The sequence below is a fragment of the Dasypus novemcinctus genome, chromosome 16 (genome assembly GCF_030445035.2).
Source record: "Dasypus novemcinctus isolate mDasNov1 chromosome 16, mDasNov1.1.hap2, whole genome shotgun sequence".
Lineage (NCBI taxonomy): Eukaryota > Metazoa > Chordata > Mammalia > Cingulata > Dasypodidae > Dasypus > Dasypus novemcinctus.
This window is the reverse complement of record NC_080688.1, coordinates 21,324,208-21,330,207: the sequence shown is the minus strand read 5'-3', so window position 1 is coordinate 21,330,207 and position 6,000 is coordinate 21,324,208.

Here is a 6,000-nt window from a genome sequence, read left to right as displayed (position 1 = left end):
ATAGGTAATTAGGATAGACTTCGCTGGCCACAGATGTCATTTGAAGTCAAATAACTCCCCATACAGAGTGCCCCAAATTTGGAGGAAAATGTTTCTTTTAAAGTGAAACCCTAAATTTCACCAGGCCTGGGAGAAGTTCCTAATGACTTCTGTAATAAAATGATGTGATTTGATCCTGAGGATTGTTTCTTTTGAGCCCACCTCTATTTAACGTTCCTATGGTGAACAACAGTATTGCAGTATATAACAAAGCAGCCAATGTACCATAACTGGTGCATAGAGGGTAAACTGGAGAATCTAATACCCTGAAGAAGTCAGTAGCCCATCTAAAGGGCGTCTCCCAGCTCTTACGTACCCACAACCTCCTTTGCTATTGTATGTGGATGCCTAAGTATGTTTTCACTCCAAGTCTGGTGCAGGTGTTAGCTCTAATGGAAAGGCCTGCCCATACCATAAACTCAGAAACTCAGAACATGCAACACAAGCTGCTAAGCAGGCAGGAAATCTGTGTCAGATCCCCTCATGCTTAGGTGTATAAATACTCAACACTCAAAAACAGCACAGCATCTCTCCTCTCCAATGAGAAGTGGGGCATGCTGAGCTGCAATAAACCTACACTGGCCTGAGCATTTGGCCTTCCTGGAACATGGGCCATGATGGATTTTTTCCCTTGCTCTTTTGGACCCTTTTTCTGTGCAGAAAAATTCTGTCAATTAAGTGTTCATTTACTAAAAGTTGTTACTGTGACTGACCCTGTGTTTGGTGTTTCACTGTAAAGCAACTTGCTCCACAGAGTGTGTGGGGAAATATAAAGTGGGTTATTTTCATTGCCCTTGCATTTCTTTTGTACAGGTGCATCTTGGACAAAACAGTACTGGTGTCTTTGTGGGCTACACAGTAGTTTCAGTGTGCCCTACTAGCCTGGGTAGAGGTAATGGCCTGTAGGTGGGGAACTAGGGCATGCACTCTACATCCTTTGGAGGAAGGATGACAATAAATTGGACTTTGAGAATCCCCTCATGAATTCCAGGGAGTTGGCTGGCTGGATCCATGCTGAGATCAATGATGGTGGAATTTCCACTACTTGGTATACACTCTGCTGAGACATGACTTCTTATGTCTATTCTCATTCTGGAACCAGATATAAATTCAATCAGGCCTCTAGACCTATCTTGTAATTAGTGATAGGCCAGTCATTATTCAACAGACTACTAGAACTGAAGATGGAGACCCAAAGGCAAAAATGAAATTACCAGGTTTTACAGAAGAGATATGGGATGTGAAAAAGAGGTACAAAGAGAAGCCTAGAGAGGATCTTCCCTCTTATTGAGCTACCTTTAAAATGTGGGTACCACTATAACCCTTACCATCAAGACTATTTGAAAGAGCCTTGGCTGCTTCACATCTAAGGCAGTCTTCCAACAAACTCTTAGAGAGTTGGAGTTAAGGGAGGAAGTAGGGGATGGGAAGGGAGGAGATCTCTGTGCAGTTGCAGTCTCTAACTGAATCCTTCAAGGAGTCAGATGAGCATATAGCATTCTCAGTGACCTCCCCCTGAATGCCAATGAATCCATGGAGTAGTAAGAAGGGAGTGGAGATCATGATCAGGTTATTGGATTTAGGTGCCTGGATATTCAAATCCTTTTGGAGGGATTTAGCCCCTCAACAGATTTCTAGTTTGTGGTGGGACACTGAAGATTTTATTCAAACGTGATCTCCTGTGTGGGTGACAAGATGGTTCTGCTCCTCACCCTGGGGATTTCCCTGGAAAGCACTATTGAACAGGTCTATCATACCCTCCCTACTCCACGCTAAGAGTATGGCCACTGAGGTATTGAAAAAGCTAGACTGGTGGGCAGCAGGACCCAAGAAGTCCTTAGATCTGCAGGATGGGTCAGAGCAGTCATTTCTTGGGACCTCCAATCACCAACCAATGTTCCTGTGGCTACTACAGTAAAGGGACCCAAAGCTCACCATAGATGTCATCTTTGATGGAGAACTGTGGGGAAAAATATAATTTAAAAGCAGGGTCATTGACTCAATAGGAACAATCTTTCCTTCACTGGTCCCTTCCTCTAAATTCCTGTGTATGGACAGAGGAGAAAATTGGAGATTCGCTGCCTCTAACTTTAGCCCTGACTGAGGAGTCTGACCTCTGGGAGGGGCCAAGACATAACCAAATTGAAAATAGCCTAGGAGTGGGGACAAGGGTCCCAATCATCCCCAAGGGACTCTAGTCTATATGTCCCAGTGCATGTACTATTAAGGCACATCAAAGCTTTACAGCACTTTTGGATACAGGTACCCAGGTCACTATCACTCCAGGTGATGCAGAGTGGAGGCACAGTGAGGTTTTGGGTATTTCACAAGGGTATGGGGATGGAAGGTTACTGTTACCCTGTAGAAATAGTCCCTTTGGCCTTTGGTCACATCTGTAATCATGCTCCCCACCAGGAAATACATTGTCACAGTTGATATCCTACAACACTGCCTGTTCCAGTGCTGACTACAAGTACATGCTCCCTTATCCTAAAAAATTCTGGCCAATGGATGGGGGAAAGAGAGAACCTGTACCCACAGTGCTCACACAACTTTGCATTGTTCATCATTGGTGATACTGCCTTCCTGTGGAGATAAGGACATTACAGAATTCATAAAAAGAACCCCCATCCACAGCTGTCCTCTATCTCATGATCTCTGACTATAATAAACTGATATAGCCAGTAGAAAAGATGAGTGGAGCACAGTGGCTAATTATAGACTATTGGGGTTAATGCAGAAGTTCCCTCTTTGGTACCTGTGGTCCCAGACTTTGTGACTCCCATGGAAGCCATAATGACCTCCACTGGTGTTTGGTATGCAGTTGACCTGGTGAATGCCTTTTTTGTCATCCATCTCCAAGAGGACAAGGATCAAGTTTCTTTCCAATCACAAGGCCTACAGTAAGGTCTCCACTCTTGTGCCATGTGAGTATTCATACTTGCCACTATCTGCCCCCAATGGGTGGGTCAGAATTTGAGTAAGCTATCCATACCTAAGGGACTTCAAGTGATCTATTATATTGAGGAAATAATGTTAGCGGGCCTATGTGAAGAAGAAATTACCCAGGGATTGCATGTTTTGCTAACTGGGCCTCAAAAATCTGGTTGGACCATAAAGTACAACAAGATATAATGCCTTGCCTGGCAGGTCACTTTCTTAGGTAGTATATCAGCCAGAGTTCAGCACTGGATCTCTGGCCCAATAAGTAAGAAATTACTGTCCCTAAAGTTCCTCATCTCCAAAAAGGAAGCCTAGAATGTTATTAGGTTACACACTTACTGGTGCCAACACACTCCACTTTTTGGTATTCCCTTGGCATATAGATATCAGGTCATTTAGAAAGCAGAGTCATTGATTTTTAGACAAATTTCCCAGACATCATAGCACTACACTTCAAAAACCACATTCTGGTATGCTATCAGACATTGGTCAAAATAGAAAAATTACCAAGAGCTCTCAGGTCCTCCTGAGGTTAGGAAAAGACATCATACCCTGGGTCCTATGTTCAGAGCACTTCCTCAGGCAGTGCCCAATGACAGTAAATTCAGCACCATGATTGACAAGGCCACCAGAAAATGATACATTTGCATGAGTGGGGTGGCAGAGGTGCCCGTTTTAGTTTCATAAGTGCTGCCAAGGCAATATATTGGAAATGTGTTGGCTTTTATAAGAATTTATTAGGTTAGAAGCATACAATTCTGAGGTTGTGAAAATACCCAAATTAAACCATCATCAGAGATGCTGTTTCACTGAAGGTCTGCTGCTAATGAACCTGGGCTCCGCCCATGTGGCAAGACAAAGTAAAAGCTTTCCTGGTTTGGGTCTCTGCCTTCTCCTCCAGGCTTACAGTCTCCCTAAGTTCAGCTGTGGGAAATCAGGCATATGGCTTGTCTTTCCTCTCCTTAGGTCCTTGCCTCTTTCAGCCCCTCAGTATCCTTTCTGTGCTTCTGTGTTCTGCTGATTCCAGCCTCTTGGGGTTTCTCTCTTGATTTTTTTTTTTTTTCTGCATGTGCCTATGCTTTCAGTTTTCCATTTATAAAGGACTACACCAAGGGGGCCAAAACCCACCCTGGACCATGCCTCATGGAAGTCTTGGAATCAATGCCCCGCCCCCCAACTGAATCAAATCCAATCAAAGGTCCCAAACCCATACCATTGAATTAGTGTCAATATGATCTTCCACAGTAGAATATCAGTAAATGCACTCTAATCCATACTCTACTCCTCCATCCTGTGGACCCTGGGATGGTTATGTCCACTCCATCTCTATATCAAGAGGGGACTTATATTCCACATGGATGATTGGATGAAATTCTCCTGCTTGCAACTGTAGGCATTCTTGGTTCCTGGTGTGGTGGTTGACCTTCAACTGCCTGTTAGCTGGCTGGAGTAAGTCCAATAAACCAGAGGGTAGGAGTTGGTAAGTCTGCTGAGGCTCAGGGCCTGACTATCACATGGACAGTCCAGAGATTCAGGTCTCCTGAGTACACACCAACCCAAATGCCAACCACAGGTCCAGTAAAAATAATAGAAGAAGCATGTGTAGAAAGGTCATATCTGAGTCAAACTCCATCACAATCAGGAACAAAAACCCCAAAGCAGGGCCAGCTGACATGGCCCTGAACTCCAGAGCCATCTGCCATGACCATAGAACCTGTGGGTCTCTGTAGCCCTCAGGAGAACCAGTACATGGGCTTGTATCTACTTTGGCTGTCTCTGGGACCCTGCTGAGGCATGCATAAGTGCAACCCCTCTGATGACCTCCTGACTCTGTTTTGGAGACTCATAGCCATATAAACTCATTTGTCCTTTCCATTTCCCTCTTTTATCTAAAGTCGAAAAGCAGTTTTCAACACCTGATATTACATGTAGCCTGAAATATTCTGCTGGCCAGAGTTGACACTTTTATTCAAGGTCTTTTTCTAGCTACATCATCAGCTATTGCTTGGTAGTAATCCCTCAGCACCATGGAGGCTCATCCCAAGAGTTGTGACCCATGCTGGGGGGAAGGTTATGCATTTACATGCTGAGTTTGTCTTAGATAGTGGCCACATTTGAGCAACATGGAGGCTCTCAGGAGGTAAATCTTAGGCACCCTGCAGCTCTATCCCTAGCTCATATTTCAGGTATACAGGCTCATAAGCATAGTCATCAGTATCAAGGGCTCATTGTTGGGCCATCCTTCTTTATTGTTCTTTGCCATTGCACTTGGGGGATTGTTGCTATTCCATTCCGGATTGTGATACAGCTCCCCTGGCTAGGAACTCAGCACTCCCTCAGTTGTTGTTTTTAATTGTAACCACTATGAATATATCCAAACATTTTTTATGTACCCCATATACATGCCCTGGAGAGCTTCCTCCTAACCATGTGCCCCTATCAATAACACCCCACACCAGTGTTCCTCCCCTGCCATAGTTTAAACTCTCTGTGGTCCAAAACTTAAAAAATGAAGCCCAATATATTGCCAGGTTCCATTGATAATAAAATGGAATAGAGTGATGGGTTTAAAGGTTATAAAATATATACTAATTTAGAAAAACTAAATAAAGTAAAACTAAATTGGGGTATCAAAAATGAAAAAAATGAAAAAGCTATTGTGATGAGTAATGGAAGCAATTGTAGCATTCATGTGGAGAGAGAGGCCATGGCAGCTGCTAAGGATAGGGAGAGGGAAGAAGAGATATGATGTGGGGGCATTTTCAGGACTTGGAGCTGTCCTGGGTGGTACTGCAGGGACAATACTGGATATTGTATGTCTTGCCATGGCCCACTAGGTGGACTGTGGGAGAGTGTAAACTACAATGTAAACCATTATCCATGTGGTGCATCAGTGCTCCAAAATGTATTCACCAAATGTAATGAATGTCCCACAATGACGAAAGAGGTAGGTAATGTGGAAGGAGTGAGGTGAGGGGGGGGTGGGGGTATATGGGGACCTTTTATATTTTTTGAATG